This window comes from Mirounga angustirostris, unplaced genomic scaffold (assembly GCF_029215605.1).
Source record: "Mirounga angustirostris isolate CCGP_5_RB_7025 unplaced genomic scaffold, mMirAng1.0.hap1 SCAF_9, whole genome shotgun sequence".
Classification (NCBI taxonomy): Eukaryota; Metazoa; Chordata; class Mammalia; order Carnivora; family Phocidae; genus Mirounga; species Mirounga angustirostris.
Window position 1 is genome coordinate 80,184,848 of NW_026991717.1, and position 18,279 is coordinate 80,203,126.

Sequence of the window (18,279 nt, forward strand, 5' to 3'; positions counted from 1 at the left end):
TAGCAGTTCCTTCGGACTTCTTGAGTAAGGAAGCAAAGAGTTCTCTCCTATGTTGAGGGAAAGAAACCTGTTTCTTGGAAATAGCTCTGTCATATTTCACCAGAAATACCAGCACAGCCTCACCGGTTACACTTCACAGGGCTCTGATGATGTCCCACATTCTCAGAAGGAAAACACAAGTAAACACAAGTCTGCTTCAGCATTCTGGATGTCTGGGCACACAAAGTGTAGTGTGTTTACTCTCATCTCCGTACATACCACAGTATTTGTTTCTGGCACTGAGAAACAGCATTCAGTGAACCCAGAAACGCTTGGGTTTTATACAACACTGTTTTTGGTTTGTGTTTGTTTGTTTTTTTAGAATAAATCCTTACTTTACTTTAAAATGTCTATCAGGGGCGCCTGGATGGCTCAGTCATTAAGCGTCTGCCTTCGGCTCAGGTCATGATCCCGGGGTCCTGGGATCAAGCCCCATATCGGGCTCCCTGCTCGGTGGGAAGCCTGCTTCTCCTTCTCCTCCTGCTTGTATTCCCTCTCTCGCTGTGTCTCTCCCTGTCAAATAAATAAATAAAATCTTTAAAAAAATAAACAAAATGTCTATCATGGGGCACTTGGGTGGCTCAGTTGGTTAAGTGTCTGTCTGCCTTTGGCTTGGGTCATGATCCCAGGGTGCTGGGATAGAGCCCCGCATCGGGCTCCCTGCTCCGTGGGGAGCTTGCTTCTCCCTCTGCCTGCAGCTCCCCCTGATTGTGCTCTCTCTCTCTCTGTCAAATAAATAAAATCTTAAAAAAAATAAAAATAAAATGTCTGCCAACTGGTTTTCAAAATTTAAAATCACAACTTTCTGTTGCAGGTTTTTTAAAAAATAAATTAAAGCCAAGTACTAAAGAAATTCAGATGATTATCAAATATTTGCCCTCCAAAAAAATGCTAGGCAGAGCTAATTTTACTGAGTTCTTCAAGGCATTCTTGGCATCTATTTTATGCAAATTGTTCTAGAAAGTAAAAAAGTTCAGAAATGGTCAAGCTCATTTTTGAAGGCTAAGATCTTTTTAAAAATGCGTTCATTCATTTATTTACTTTTTTAAAATTGAGAATTAACTGACATATATTAGTTTCAGGTGTACAACATAATGATTGATATTTGTGAATATTGTGAAATGATCACAACAGTAAGTCTACTTAACATTTGTCACCATACATAGTTACAACTTTTTTTTTTCTGGTGATGAGGTCTTCTAAGAAGCCTAAAATATTGGGGCGGCTAGCTGGCTCTGTCAGTAGACATGCAAATCTTGATCTCAGGGTTGTGAGTTCAACTCCTATGTTGGGTGTGGAGCCTACTTAAAATAATAATAAACAAACAAATAAGAAGGCTAAAATCTTGGGGCGCCTGGGTGGCTCAGTCGTTAAGCGCCTGCCTTCGGCTCAGGTCACGATCCTGGGGTCCTGGGATCGAGCCCCGCATTGGACTCCCTGCTCAGCGGGAAGCCTGCTTCTCCCTCTCCCACTCCCCTTCCTTGTGTTCCCTCTCTCACTGTGTCTCTCTCTGTCAAATAAATAAAATCTTAAAAAAAAAAAAAAACAAGATAAGGACAATACATGAAAATTATTGGCCCTAAATACTTATGAATGTGAATACACACACACACAAAATCCTAAATCAAGTACTAGCTAAACAATTAACAAGGTATTAAAAAAAAGTCATACATCAAAATCAAGTAGTTTATCCTAGAAAAGCCAAACTGGTTCAAAAATAGAAAATCTACCACATTAAGGAACTAAAAGAGAAAAATCATTATCTCGATTGAGAAAAAAAAATTGGATAAATCCTAGGTGCCTATTTATGATTATCTTTTTAAAGCAAGAACTCAGCATATGTGGAGTAGAAGGAAGCTTAATTTGATTAAGATTTTATACCAACTTTGGGTACATCTCTTAAAGACTGGAAACAAATCCTTCTAATTTAACATAGTGCTTGCAGGGGAAGACAAATAATTTTCCCTCTGTCCTTCTGAGTTTTTAGCTGAGATCCCTATAATAAAAACACAAATTAACACCACAAGAGAAGAACAAACAGAAGTTAACATGTATACCTCATGTGTACATGGGAGATACCCAGGGAAAAATGAGTAATGCCCTGATGTGTCTTAGAATTCAGGAATAAATACCAGTTTAATAGGGGAAGAGGAGGGGGGGAATGTAGGCCTCTTAGGGGAGAATAAATGATATGTAGGAAAGATAAATGGGCACTTAGAATAATAGATTATATATGATATGATAGTTCGTGACACAGTCTTTCTGGGTATGGTTTTGACTTCTAGTCTCCTCTCCTTTGATAAAAGTCAGTCTTCCTTGGTTGATGAAACTCTTAGGGAGGGGATTTATGTCAACTGAGCTCCTTTTGGAGGCTCTGTCTTAAGCAGGTAAGGGGAGTTCCCTGAATCTGCTGTTTTTCAAGAGCCTACAGCTCAAAATAACTAATACACCAAAGTGGCATATTTTGGGTTGGCATGTCCTGAACTCCTACAGTCATATTTTGGAATGGCATTATTCTGCTAGCCTTCATGCTATGAGGAAGAAAAAAGTTATAGTAGTTTATTTTAGCAGGTTCCACACATAATAAAATTTCCCTGAAGATGATTTATAAAGTGCTGAAAACATGAAAAAGGAAAAAACTGTTGTAGACTTCTGTCATTTTTTTTGGTTATCCAATTTGCAACTCTTCTTCCTGTGTGGGAGAAATCCTTTATCGTATACCATGTAGGTGAGATGCAATGCTCTGCTTTCCACAGTGGAAGCTTAGGTGGAGACATCTTCCCTCTTCTTGAACTGTAGCATTTCAGCAGCTAGAGTGAGGTATCTGATCTTGGCCTGGCAAAGAGATGCTCCTGCTGAGACTCTACTCTAGACAGATGGCACGGATGTTTCCATTGAGCTAGCTGTGGTAGAGTTCAATGGGGGCAGTGCCCTGCAGCTTCCTACCTTTTTTTTTTTTAAAGTAATCTCTAAACCCAATGTGGGACTCACACTTACAACCCTGTGATCAAGAATTGCAATGCTTTACTGACTGAGCCAGTCAGGTTCCCTATAGCTTCCTACTTCTTGGTCTTCCAGAGCTGCCTTGATTCCTGCACATTTTCTAAGTTTGGTGTTCTGTCCCCATTGACTTGTTGAACCCATGAGAGCTTTCAATGAATTCTCATTTTTCTTTTCAACTTAAGATACACCTTGCTTTCTACCACCTAGAAGAAATTCTACTAATATTATATTCTATTTCTTTACAGATTTTTGCTTTGCATTTTTTATATAATTAAGATCAAGCTCTATACATTTTTTTTAAAAGATTTTATTCATTTATTTGACAGAGAGACACAGTGAGAGAGGGAACACAGCAGGGGGAGCGGGAGTGGGAGAACCAGGCTTCCTGCCAAACAGGGAGCCCGATGCGGGGCTCGATCCCAGGACCCTGGGATCATGACCTGAGCCAAAGGCAGACGCTTAACGACTGAACCACCCAGGCGCCCCAAGCTCTATACATTTTTCTATTTGTTTATCTAGCTCAACATGCACAAATACATCATTTTAAATACCAGGCAAATAAATTTTAAAGTTTATGTAATTATTCTATAGTATTTATACCATAATTTCCTTACCCATAATCCTATCGGATATTTGAATTTGTTCCAAAATGTTCAGGTTATTATAAATAATTCTTCAAATAAATCATTGTGTATGTTTTTCTCAGTTGTTTTTAATATGTCCTTATGATAAATTCCCAAGAGTAGAATTATTATACCCAACAGTAGGAGTCCTAGTATTAAGCTTGTGTCCAATAAATACAAAAATGCATGACAAGTACAGAGAATGGAGAAAGGCACTGGCCATTATAATCATCAAAAAATTTATTGAGCACCAATTAGATATATGGCCTCATTGGTCACTAAGTCATGACCCCTGCCTTACAAGCGAGTCAAACATTTCTCACCATCTAACTTGCAAATGAGATCTACCAGTAAATAATCTACAAAAATGAAGAGAGTGCAATGTGTAAACAGGACACTGCACTAGAATGTGCTGTGATAGAAGACATAGAATATTAGCTCTAGAAGGAACTATAATAACTTTATGGTATAAATAAATGAAAGTAAAAAAACAAAATTTATGTTTTTAAAGCTGTATAATTACAAAGGTTTGAACAAATAGATAAATGAACCTAAGTACTTTAGGTCAAGATAAACTTTCAAAGAAATTTTTTTCTGGCTATAGATGTATTCAACATAATTCCCTCCAACCTAAGCTGGCTATCCAAATTCACAACCATATTGCCTCTAAAGGGGAATTTGGTTGCTAAACCAGCAACATGACCCAGCAATTTGTCTATAGCTTCCCGCAGTTGAGTCTTGCAGGCCACTTGCCCTCCAGACCTTTCAGCAGGCCTATCAGTGTCAGGATGGCTGGAACACCAGGTGGCAGGCATGATCCCAGGGGGCAGATGGTGGTAATCATGGAAATACTGGCTACTTTTGTTGGTAATGTATCAGGAGAAAAGATGTCAGGCAAACTGTTCCTTCAGTAGCCTCATGACTTGAGAAAACATGACCCTCATGACACAAAGGGGGCATGTTCTTGTCTGACAGCTTGGGTGCTTTGGCATGTCGATATCCTTCTTGGCCACCATCACTCCCTCCTTTTTTTTTTTTGTTTTTGTTTTTAAAGATTTTATTTATTTATTTGAGAGAGAGAATGAGAGGGGGGAGGGTCAGAGAGAGAGGCAGACTCCCCGCCGAGCAGGGAGCCCGACGCGGGACTCGATCCCGGGACTCCAGGATCATGACCCGAGCCGAAGGCAGTCGCCTAACCAACTGAGCCACCCAGGCGCCCTCATCACTCCCTCCTTAAAAAGGAGTTTATAAATCAAAACAGTATGGTACTGGCACAAAAACAGACACATAGATCAATGGAACAGAACAGAGAGCCCAGAAATAAACACACACTTATACAGTCAATTAATCTATGATAAAGGAGGCAAGACTATGCAATGGGGAAAAGATAGTTTCTTCAACAAATGGTGCTGGGAAAACTGGACAGTGGCATGCAAAAGAATGAAATTGGACCATTTTCTTACACCATATACAAAAATAAACTCAAAATGGATTAAAGACCCAAGTGTGAGACCTGAAACCATAAAAATCTTAGAACATAGGAAGTAATTTCTTTGACAGCAACCATGGAAACATTTTTGTAGGTAGGTCTCCTGAGGTAACAAAACAAAATTAAACTACTGGAACTATATCAAAATAAAAAGCTTCTGCACAGTAAAGGAAATGATCAACAAAAACAACAAGGCAACCTACTGAATGGGAGAAGATATTTGCAAATGACATATTCAGTACAGTATATCCAACATATATAAAGATTTATACAACTCAGCACCAAAAACCAAATAATCCAATTAAAAATGGGCAAGGGAGCCTGGATGGCTCAGTCAGTTAAGCATCTGACTCTTGATTCCAGCTCAGGTCATGAGCTCAGGGTCACGAAATAGAGCTCCGTGCGTCAGGCTCTGCACTCAGTGGGAATCTGCTCAAGATTCTCTCTCTCTTCCTCTCCCTCTACCTTCCCCCTGCTCACTGGCATGCTCTCTCTCTCTCTCTCAAATTAAAAAATGGGCAGAGGATATGAATAGACATTTTTCCAAAGAAGACACACAGATGGCCATGAGACACATGAAAAGATGCTCATTACTTATCACGAGGGAAAAGCAAATAAGAACCATAATGAGACAGCACCTCACACCTGTCAGAATGGCTAAAATAAAAAAGACAAGAAATAACAAGTGTTGGTGAGGTATGGAAAAAAAGGAACACTTGTACATTGTTCATGGGAATGTAAATTGGTGCAGCCACTGTGGAAAACAATATGGAGGTTCCTCAAAAAATTCAAAATAGAAGTACCATATGATACAGTAATCCTACTATTGGGTATTTACCCAAAGAAAACAAAAACACTAATTCAAAAAGATATATGCACCCCTATGCTTATTGCAGGATTATTTATAACAACCAAGATATGGAAGCAACCCAAGTAACCACTGATAGATGAATGGATAAAGAAGTGGTACACACACACACACAAACACATACACACACACTTACACACTGGACTATTAGTCATAAAAAAGAATGAGATCTTGCTATTTGCAGCAATATGAATGGCGCTACAGAGTATAATGCTAAGCAAAATAAGTCAGAGAAAGGAACACCATATGATTTCCCTCATATGTAGGATTTAAGAAACAAAACAAAGAAAAAGACCAAAAAAACTCCACAAAAAACCGGACTCTTAAATATAGAGAACAAATATTATTTGTGGTGGTTGCCAGAGGAGAGGTGGGTGGGGGATGGGTGAAATAGGTGAGGTTTTTGAGAGTACACATGTCCTTTTTTTTTTTAAAGATTTAAAAAAAAATTTTTTTTTAAGTTTACTTACTTAAGTAATCTCTATACTCACTGTGGGGCTCAAACTCATGACCCCACGATCAAGTGCCACAGGCTCTTCCAACTGAGCCAGCGAGGTGCTCCTTCAAGATTTATTTATTTATTTTTTAAGTGGGCTTCACACCCAGTGTGAACTCACGACCCTGAGATCAAGACCTGAGCTGAGATCAAGAGTCGGATTCTTGGGGCGCCTGGGTGGCTCAGTCGTTAAGCGTCTGCCTTTGGCTCAGGTCATGATCCTGGGGTCCTGGGATCGAGCCCCGCATCAGGCTCCCTGCTCCGCGGGGAAGCCTGCTTCTCCCCTCCTTCTCCCCCTGCTTGTGTTCCCTCTCTCGCTATGTCTCTCTCTGTCAAATAAATAAATAAAATCTTAAAAAAAAAAAAAAAAAGAGTCGGATTCTTAACCAACTGGGCCACCCAGGTGCCCTAAGATTTTATTATTATTATTTTTTAAAGATTTATTTATTTATTTTTATTTGAGAGAGAGAGAATGAGAGAGAGCGAGTACATGAGAAGGGGGAGGGTCAGAAGGAGAAGCAGACCCCCCGCCGAGCAGGGAGCCCGATGCGGGACTCGATCCAGGGACTCCAGGATCATGACCTGAGCCGAAGGCAGTCGCCCAACCAACTGAGCCACCCAGGCGCCCCTAAGATTTTATTTTTAAGTAATCTCCACACCCAACGTGGGGCTTGAATTTACAATCCTATGTCCAAGAGTCCCATGCTCCACTGACTGAGCCAGCCAGCCGCCCAAGAGTACATTTCTCTTGATGAGCACTGAGAAATATATAGAATTGTTGAATCATTAATTATACACCTGAAACTAATATCACAGTGTATGTTAATTATACTTCAATTTAAAATGCAAAAATTTCTTTTTTAAAGATTTTATTTATTTATTCATTTGAGAGAGTGAGAATGAGAGAGAGAGCACATGAGAGGGTGGAGGGTCAGAGGGAGAAGCAGACTCCCTGCCGAGCAGGGAGCCCGATGCGGGACTCGATCCCGGGACTCCAGGATCATGACCTGAGCCGAAGGCAGTCGCTTAACCAACTGAGCCACCCAGGTGCCCCAAAATGCAAAAATTTTTTTAAAAAAAGACAGAGAAAACAAGTTTCACAAGAAGGATGTTTGTTCTCTAGGTCCTTATCTTTTACAGTATCTGCAAGCCTTTTGAAACAAATAAAGGAGTTTTGGCAATTGGTTAAAGAAATAAGAGAAAAAAAGTTTATAAATGGCAATCCAGTTCTTTGTGGGCATCAACATCACCAGGGGCTGGGGCTGGAAAGCCAAGATAAACTACTAAACTTACTTCTTTATAATAAAAATTCAGACAGTCTGCATCTTAGGACCAGAAGGAACTGCTGGAGGAGGACCCAGTCTTTTTTTTTTTTTTAAGATTTTATTTATTTATTTGACAGAGAGAGACACAGCAAGAGAGGGAACACAAGCAGGGGGAGTGGGAGAGGGAGAAGCAGGCTTCCCGCCGAGCAGGGAGCCGGATGCATGGCTCAATCCCAGGACCCCAGGATCATGACCTGAGCCGAAGGCAGATGCCTAACGACTGAGCCACCCAGGCGATCGGAGGAGGACCCAGTCTGTTCTCATTCTCCATATAGGGCTATTTTCAGGGAATACTTAAAGAGCTCAGTTACTTGATGGGGTGCCTGGGTGGCTCAGTCGTTAAGCGTCTGCCTTCGGCTCAGGTCATGATCCCAGGGTCCTGGGATCGAGCCCCGCATCCAGTTCCCTGCTCCGCGGGAAGCCTGCTTCTCCCTCCTCCACTCCCCCTGCTTGTGTTCCCTCTCTCGCTGTGTCTCTCTCTGTCAAATAAATAAATAAAATCTTTAAAAAAAAAAAGAGCTCACTTACTTGAGAAGGAAAAATCCTTTCTTAGCCATAGTACTAAAGAAGAACAACAATATCTTTAAAAGTTTTATTTCATTTATGCTTGTCCCTAGAAATGGAAAGGACACAATGATCTGCAGAATTCTCTAAACAATTCTTTTTTTTTTTTTTAAGATTTTATTTATTTATTTGACAGAGACACATGGAGAGAGGGAACACAAGCAGGGGGAGTAGGAGAGGGAGAAGCAGATTCCCCGCTGAGCAGGGAGCCTGACGCGGGGCTTGATCCCAGGACCCTAGGATCATGACCTGAGCAGAAGGCAGACGCTTAACCAACTGAGCCACCCAGGTGCCCCTAAACAATTATTTCTGCTTAACTGCTAAACTTCACCTTTATATGGACCTATTGCTACAACTTCCAAAGGCAACCAGAGATGTTTTAGTCTGCCAGGGCAAATAGGATTTTACAGCAAGAGTTTCAGACCAAACAGGCTAAATCAATGATCTGAAAAAAAGACACAAAACTCCCAACTTTTCCTGGAAAATTTGGGAACACATTGAAGAATTTGTCCCCATTTGGAAGGCAAAATGGAGATCCACTCCATTGCATTTTATATTCTTTGGTACCAGAGCCTGGTGCTCTAAGGTTTTTGGTTGCATCATGAATGCCACTTGCTGTGGCCTAGAATATTTGGGCCCAGGACACAGTGCAAATACCATTTTCCTGGTCAGGACAGATCTCCACCCCACCCCCACCCGGGTCATCCTTTCAGGTCCACATTAGGCTAGCTTTGCGCAGAACGCAAGGTGATACTACATTCTGGGTAGGAGAACTTAATGTGGCCACAAATCTAGCCTTTTCTCCTCCTTACAGAATGGTGTCTTAGTTTTGCATTAGATTTGTAGGGGGATCAAAGCAGTGAGTGCAAATTAACCTCAGGATGAAGGACTTAAGGAAACAAAAACTCCTGCCTTTCAGAGGAGGAAGGTGGCAAACAGAACCCCTTACAAGTCACTCTTTCTTTTCTTTTCTTTTCTTTTCTTTTCTTTTCTTTTCTTTTCTTTTCTTTTCTTCTTTCTTTTCTTTCTTTCTTTCTTTCTTTCTTTCTTTCTTTCTTTCTCTCTTTCTTTCTTTCTCTCTTTCTTTCTTTCTTTCTTTCTTTCTTCCTTCTTTCTTTCTTCTTTCTTTCCTTTCTTTCCTTTCTTTCTTTTCTTTCTTTCTTTTTTTTTTTAAGCAAGCTTTACACAGGAGGTGGCTTTGAACTCAGGACTCTGAGATCAATAGGGGTGTGCTCTACCGAGTGAGCTGGCCAGGCGCCCCCTCAAACAGAACCCCTGATGACCAAATTTCAGAGATGTTTAAAATACCTAACTTTAGGGGCTCCTGGGTGGCTCAGTTGGTTAAGCGACTGCCTTCGGCTCAGGTCATGATCCTGGAGTCCCGGGATCGAGTCCCGCATCGGGCTCCCTGCTCAGCGGGGAGTCTGCTTCTCCCTCTGACCCTCCCCCCTCTCCTGTGCTCTCTCTCTCTCAAATAAATAAATAAAATCTTAAAAAATATATATATATATATAACTTTACTATTAAAAACCCCAAAACAAAATCCTGACAAAGCTTTCCTCCTCATCTTACAGGGAAAAAACCCGGGGAAGCGTTTGTGTACCTTCTGAGCTGAATGTGCCCAGCACACAGTGGGCACCCGGAGGATTTTTTTTCCAGTTTGTTTTGGTGATGCTGATGCTCAGGCCTTGACCAGGTACTTCCGCCGTGGGTACCACCGATCCTTCCACAGCTGCTGCTTGGGCTTCAGGCTCTCTCTGAGATTGTTCAGCCGCGGACAGGGCGCACATGTCTTCTGGGGCCCCAGATCCACGGGCGTGCAGTTCTTACTCTTGTGGAATTTCCCGAGGTTCTTTTCTTTTTCTTTTGGAGAGAGAGAGGGAGAGTGCGCGCGGAGGAGCGCGCGCACGTGCGAGAGAAGGCGCAGAGAGAAAAGGGGCCGGTCTCAAGCAGGCTCTGAGCCTAGTGGGGAGCCTGACTCGGCCTTACGCTACCGCCCCGAGATCATGACCTGAGGGGAAATCACGAGTCCGCTACTCAACCGACTGAGCCACCCGGTGCCCCTGAGATTCTCCTTCTGAGTCTGGCTAATGACAATGAATACATGGACCATATCTTTGCGTCCAACTGGGATCTTGGGAGAGCCTGCCACTTTGGTGTCTCACAGCTGGGACAGCTCCACCTTCAGGTCTTCCAGCCATGTAAGCAGCTCCTCCTTCTTGGCGTGAAGGTCTCGAGCCTTAATCTTGGCCCATCTTGCACAAGCCACCGTAGCCGAGGGGAAGGGCCAGGAGATGTTTCCTGAGCAGGACAGCTCTGACATCTGGCTGGATAGCACCACAAACCTGACCCTGCATGTGATAATTATGATATACACTTAGGGCTGAATCAGGCTTTGATTGGACCTCTTTTGGTGTCATCTGATTTTTTGTTCAGAAATGCCTTCCCAGGTAAGACCTAAAGAAATTAAAAGCCCCCCCCCCATCCCCCCAGCTCCACAGATGAGGAGTTAACAAACTCAAAGGCCAGTGGTCAGGGCTGGTGGCCCAATCTTGCCAATCATGAGAAATGGGGCCATCTACCAGGATGTACAAAGCAAACCAGCACGTATCTTTTAATTTCTTCACAGTCTATTAGGTAACATATAATAACTGTGCAACTGAAAGAATTTAAAGTCACATGCCTAGAGCCTTCTTACGTGGCTAGTCTCACCCATGTTGACAATGCATCACCAAAAATATCTTCTCTAGATATTCATTATACTAGATCCCTTTACTTCTATCTTATGTAAACAGGAGACTTCATTTGAGTCATAATTAATCTCTGGATAATTAACTCTTGTTAACGAATTTGTGGCTAAAAATTTCCTTTGTTAATAGCCTTAGATTCTGGGCGCCTGGGTGGCTCAGTTGGTTAAGCAACTGCCTTCGGCTCAGGTCATGATCCTGGAGTCCCAGGATCGAGTCCCGCATCGGGCTCCCTGTTCGGCGGGGAGTCTGCTTCGTCCTCTGACCCTATCCCCTCTCATGTGTTCTCTCTCTCTCATTCTCTCTCTCTCAAGTAAATAAATAAAATCTTAAAAAAAAAAAATAGCCTTAGATTCTACTAAAGTAGAGCTCACAGAAAGGGAGGAGGGGGAAGTATTACCATTTGGCGCATACTTCTTAAACCAGTTTAATCTGATTTTACTGTATATTTGAACCGTTTAACTTGATCTTTACTGAATTTTTTGATTGGTTAAGGGTAGGGGAAGAGACTTTACATAACTGCTGTCTAAATTTGTTGGGCTAGAGAATTTCCTTGATTTGTTACGTGGTTTCTTAAATAGTTTGTCAGTTTAGCTCTTTTGACTCAATAATTAGTGATGGCTGTGTTTTGGATCCAGCCATTTAAGAAGAAACGACTGAGAAGGAAATTGGGCCAAATTTATTCTATGAGGTGAGATCAAAATAGGAGTTGATCATAAGCAAAAAGCCAAAATTAAATCAGGCACAAAGAAAAGGTACAAGGTGATCATGAAGTTTGCTTTAAATTAAATATAAATCTGCAGCAAGCTGTGTCTCTTTTCAGATTAATACCTAATCCTGATCTCTTTTCAGGATCAGCCAGAAGCCTCTGTAGTCCCTTGCAGTGTGGCAAATCCACTCAAGAGTTCAGCCATCTTCCCTCCTAATTCAAGTCATCCAAGGATCCTTTTCTTGAAAGTCATGAAACTAAGACAACGGACTGTCAAGGTCAGCAGTGGCAGTCACTTGCTCTGTTTTGTTTTAATTTTTAAAAAAGCTCTTACTAGGAAGTTGATTTCATGTGATCTTGTGCCGGAATAAATGTGTATCTGAGGATACTGAAAGACTCGCTGCCAAACCGGTTTTGCATAGTCTAAACTGGGAAAGGAGCCTTCATTGGGATGAAGGCCAAGGAGCTGGTCAGTTGTGGATGTAGCTTAAAAGGTCATTGGCTTACTTGCAAGAATGCTGGCAGCCTCAACATTTGCTACAAATTCCTCTATTACTCAATTGTTTTTGAATTTCTTTCCCACTGGGGAAACCCAAGAATGTCTTTTTCCTGAGTGTACCATTCTCAGCTGATCTCTTTTCCCTGAGATGTTAGGAATGAGGCCCTGCAGCATCCCCTGTGAGTCACAGGTCAGGAGGCAGGAAGTCTTTCAAGTTCTTTGCATAGAGCCTCCACCCTCCCTGTCTGTCCACACTCTCAAAAGGACATAGGCAGCATTTCTGAGCCTTAGACCCAGAAGTATCAGAATTAGAAAGGATCTCAGAAAGCCTTCCAGTAGATAACAAACCATGCTGGTTTACCTGGTACTAAAACTTTGCTGGGACACAGAACTTTCAGTGCTGAAACTAGGACTCCTAAGCAAACTGGGATAGTTGGTCATACCACACTCAACTGTTTTTTGTTGTTGTTTGTTTTAGTACACTTAACTGTTCTGCAGAGAAGAAACTGCGGTGCAGGAGGCTGACTTGCCCAAGCTACAAAATTAGTCAGTGGCAGATCTTGAATTAGAATCCAGATCCACTGGTGCTAGAATTCGGTGCTTTGCTGGTACTTCCTTATATTCATTCACACAGTGCATTGCACACAATAGGTGGCTTATGTTTCTGTTGTGGTTATTTAACATCTGAGTTCAAGGGAAGTGCTTTTCACAGATATAATTTTTTTTTTAAGATTTTTTAATTTTTTTGACAGAGACACAGCGAGAGAGGGAACACAAGCAGGGGCAGAGGGGGAGGGAGAAGCAGGCTTCCCGCTGAGCAGGGAGCCCAATGCAGGGCTCGATTCCAGGACCCGGAGATCATGACCTGAGCCAAAGGCAGACGCCCAAAGACTAAGCCACTCAGGCGCCCCAGATACGATAATTCTTAATTAGCAATGATCTCACTCAGGGTCATCATGAATCAATTGTGAAACCAGGTCTCTATTTCTAGACTCCGAACAGAACAGAGTGAACAAAGGGGAGGGAAGCTTAGTGAGGAATAGAAGAGGTTAAGAAAACACAAGGCTTGTGCAAAGATGAAGAGGCCCATGTGTGCTAGTGGGCTGAGCAGTACTGCAGCAGAGAGAACATAAAGAACGTATAGAAATTAATCAGCAACAGTATGGAGTGTAAACACTGAAGAGAAGGATATATTCTTTCCCTGTCCTCAGAGAAAAGAGTATGGTAGAAAGAAAAGCATCATCATTCTTCTGATAAGGGAAGAAATGTAGCCATGGCCATACACACACACAGACCCATGTGGTAATGACCATGTAATGAAAAAACTCTATCACCTGACATTGGTGGTTATATGTTTTCCAAGGACTTAAAAAGAACTCCCAGCAGTGTTCTTTGTCCTACTAGGTCTGAGATCTGCCCTGTTCTTCTTGCCAGTTTTCTCCTCCTGGATACTGAGTTTTTAATAAAGTAGCATAAATACTAGGGATCATTAGCTGTTAGACCTAGAGCTTTATGATCACTTACTTAAACTCTACAGTATCCCATTCAATGCAATAGTCTTCTCACCTGCAAGAGGCACTGTTGTTATCTGGGTGAGGGAATGAGAGAAAGCATTAGGAATGTGATGAGTTGAGGATTAAGACTAAAGAAATGACTACTGGAAACAAAGGTCCAGGAACAACATTATTTATTGTGGCCATTTTCACCAACTCATATTGTGGGGTAGAATTTGGCACTTAATTTCTTTCATCTGGGGCAGAGCCCAAGGACGTGGTACATGGAAACAGCAGCATAAATAAAATGGAAGTGACTAAGGTGTTTTGACACTCATTAAGATGGGTGTTACTCTCAAAATGGAAGACAAGTACCTACTTTTCTATCCTACCACACCTTTTCCTGCTGGTGACCAGGGACAGAGTTACCTGCTCTTCTAATACCTAAAACCACAGGTAAACAGAGACTGAACTGACCTACTTTGCAAATACTTGTTAAACTGTTAATCAGCAAACTTACTGCAGGCAGTGGTCATGTGGCCTCACAGCTATTCTGCTTTAGGCTGAAGGCCAGACTAGGAGCAGACCTCAGTTAAGGTGGTACTTCTGAGAACCAAGTGCTAGTTAAAAATGCAAATTATTGGGACCTTATCCCCCGGCATTCTGAATCAGATTTTTTTTTCTTTTTTTTTTTAAAGATTTTATTTCTTTCTTTCAGAGAGAGAGAGAGAGCATGAGTGGGGGAGAGGGGCAGAGAAAGAAGCAGGCTCCTGGCTGAGCAGGGAGCCTGATGCGGGGCTCCATCCCAGGACCCTGGGATCATGACCTGGGCCGAAGGCAGACACTTAGCTGACTGAGCCATCCAGGCGCCCAGATTTTTTTCCTTTTTAAATAAACTTTTAAATTTAGAAGTAGATTTATAGAAAAGTTGTCAAGATAGGACAGTGTTGCCATATACCACAAAGCCAGGTTTTAACTTTTATTAACATAGTACGTTAGTATGGTACATTTGCCACAAGTAGTGAATCAATATAGACATTAACTAAAGTTCGTACTTTGTATTTTCCTTAGTTTTTACCTAATACCCTTTTTCTGTTCCAAGATCCCATCCAGAATGTCACATTACATTTAGTCGTGTCTCCTTAGGTTCTTCTTGGTTATTAGTTTTTCAGACTTTCCTTGTTTTTGATGACCTTGCCAGTTTGGGAGAGTATTGGCTAGGTGTTTTAAATAATGTCCCTCAATTTGGCTTTGTCTGATGTTTTTCTCATAATGAGACTGGTGTTATGGGTTTTTGGGAAGAAGACCACAGAGGTAAAGTGCCATTCTCATCACATATCAAGGGTACACACTATCAACATAACTTATTGATGTTAATCTTGATCACCTGGCTTAAGTTGTGTTTTAAGGGTTCTCCAGTGTAAAGTTCTTTCTTCCTCCCCTTTTCTTTGAAAGGAAATCACTATGTGCAACCCACACTAAGGAATGGGGAGTTAAGTTGCACCTTCCTGAGGCTGGAATATCTACATAAATTATTTGGAATTCCTCAACATAGGAGATTTCTACTTTCCATCATTTATTCAGTTATTTATATCAGTGTAGACAAATGGACATATATTTTATACTTTGATATATCCCCACTGCTTTTTTTTTTAAGATTTTATTTATTTGAGAGCGAGAGAGAGAGAGAATGAGAGAGAGAACACGAGAGGGGGTAAGGTCAGAGGGAGAAGCAGACTCCCTGCTGAGCAGGGAGCCCGATGCGGGACTCAATCCCGGGACTCCAGGATCATGACCTGAGCCGAAGGCAGTCGCTTAACCAACTGAGCCACCCAGGCGCCCTCCCCATTGCTTTTTTTGTTTTTAGCACTTCATTACTTTCTGGCATTTATTTTTTAGGTAGGCACTTATTTTTTTATTTTATTTTTTATTTTATTTTTATTTATTTGACAAAGAGCGAGAGAGGGAACACAAGCAGGGAGAGTGGGAGAGGGAGAAACAGGCTTCCTGCTGAGCAGGGAGCCCGATGTGGGGCTTGATCCCAGGACCCTGGGATCATGACCTGAGCCGAAGGCAGACACCTAACGACCAAGCCACCCAGGTACCTGGCACTTATTTTTTTCAACAAGCTTTCCTGATGTTTTCAGGCATACTACACGTAAGTAGGTTTTGACAGGGAAGAATTTCCCTTGTTTGTGAGATCATGTGAGTCACATGGGCTGCAGTTAAAAATAAGTCTCAGGCCCCTCCTCTGAAGATTCTGATGTAGTAGTTCTAGGGTGAGCCCCAAATCTGGATTTTTTTTTTTAAGATTTTATTTATTAGAGAGAGAGAGAGAGAGCACAAGTAGGCAGAGCGGCAGGCAGAGGGAGAGGGAGAAGCAGGCTCCCCACTGAGCAGGGAGCCCGATGTGGGGCTTGATCCCAGGACTCTGGGATCATGACCCGAGCTGAAGGCAGCTGCTTAACCGACTGAGTCACCCAGGCGCCCCAACACAAATCTGGATTTTATAACTATCTTCTGATGATTTTTATAATTGGACATGTAAACATGGCCTTGATGTAATTTTAATGAAGACTTTGGGGTAAGGCTTAAATTAGATAGATAGCTACAATCCATGGTATTGGAAGAATAATGCTTTACACTTGGGGTTCCAAGTGTGTTCACATGCACTCTGATTTGATTCTCATTATCAAAATATGAAGGAGGAAGAATATTTTGTAGATCAGAAGAGTGAAAACTCAGGTATCTTTCCTAAAATCACACATATTGGGTATATCACCATACCATGGCCAACAGGCAGAAAAGCAACAGAGAATCTGACGTGTTTGGGGAATTGAAATAGCACTATTAAGTAAGATAACTAAAAAGATAGCTATTAGTCTGATTTTTAAGCAATAAAGAATCATACTCTATCATAATAAAATTGACCTACACAAAGCACTGTTCCCAGTACCCTTTCATCCCTTCAAAATAAACCAAATTAACTTTATATATTGAGCAACTACTATATGCCAAGCGTAGCCTGGTCTCTTAACTTCTTTGTAAGACTCCATTTTTATTTTTATTTTTTCTTCAAATTTTAACTTAAATTCTAGTTAACATGTATGTAATACTGGTTTCAGAATTTAGTGATTCATCACTTACATATAACATCCAGTGCTTAACACAATAGGTGCCCTCCTTAATACCTATCACTCACTTAGCCCACCCCCCACCTCCCCTCCAGCCACCCTGTTTGTTCTCTCTAGTTAAGAGTCTCTCTTTTTTTTTTTTTTTTTAAAGATTTTATTTATTTGAGAGAGAGAATGAGAGACAGAGAGAGCACACGAGAGGGGGTAGGGTCAGAGGGAGAAGCAGACTCCCGCCGAGCAGGGAGCCCGATGTGGGACTCGATCCTGGGATTCCAGGAACACAACCTGAGCCGAAGGCAGTCGCTTAACCAACTGAGCCACCCAGGCGCCCCTAGTTAAGAGTCTCTTATGTTTTGCTTCCCTCTCCCTATGTTCATCTGTTTTGTTTCTTAAATTCCACATATGAGTGAGATTATATGATATTTGTCTCTGATTTATTTTGCTTAGCATAATACACTCTAGCTTCATTCACCTGACTCCATTTTTAAAACTTGAAAAATAAATCTGTATGAGTTTTCTAGGGCTACCGTAACAAAATATCACTACAGTAGTTCCCCCTAATCTATGGCAGGTAAGTTCCAAGACTCCTAGTGAATGCCTAAAACTGTGGATAGTACTGAATCCTACAGATACTATCCTTTTTCCTATACACACATATTTATGATAAAGTTAACTTATAAATTAGGCACAGCAAGAGATGAACAATAATAATAAAATAGAACAATCATAACAATATACTGTAATAAAAGGTGAATGTGGTCTCTCTCTCAAAATATCTAATTGTACTGAACTTCGCCTTGTGATGACGTGAGATGATAAAACGCCTATGTGATGGGATGAAGCGAGGGGAATGACATAGGTGTTATGACGCAGCGTCAGGCTACTGACATTGTAGGGGTTAGGACTTAAACATCTTTTTGGGAGACATGATTCAACCTGTAACAAATTTGTGCCACACAATACACGCTTTTAAAGTGTACTATTCTGTGGTTTTTATTATATTCACTAGGTTGTGGAGCCGATATCACCAATTCCAGACCATTTTCTTCATTCCAAAGGATAACCCTATACCCGTTAGCGCTCCCCAACCCCAACCCATCCCTAACCCGTGGCAACCACTAATCTACTTCCTGTCTGTACAGATTTGCCTATTCAGGGCGCCTGGGTGGCTCAGTCGTTAAGCGTCTGCCTTCGGCTCAGGTCATGATCCCAGGGTCCTGGGACTGAGTCCAGCATCGGGCTCCCTGCTCAGTGGGGAGTCTGCTTCTCCCTCTGCCTGTCACTCACCCT

At 41.7% G+C, this 18,279-nt stretch overlaps 1 long non-coding RNA gene across 4 annotated transcripts in view; it reads left to right on the forward strand.

Moving 5' to 3' along the window:
- LOC123861500 (uncharacterized) overlaps positions 1-18,279 on the forward strand; it is a 79,775-nt gene that overhangs the window by 37,062 nt on the left and 24,434 nt on the right. For all 4 annotated transcript variants that reach the window (XR_008508087.2, XR_008508086.2, XR_006795035.3 and 1 more), the window contains exons 3-4: positions 9,982-10,103; positions 12,007-12,141. This is a non-coding gene — a long non-coding RNA (uncharacterized LOC123861500). The remainder of the gene's footprint in view (positions 1-9,981; positions 10,104-12,006; positions 12,142-18,279) is intronic.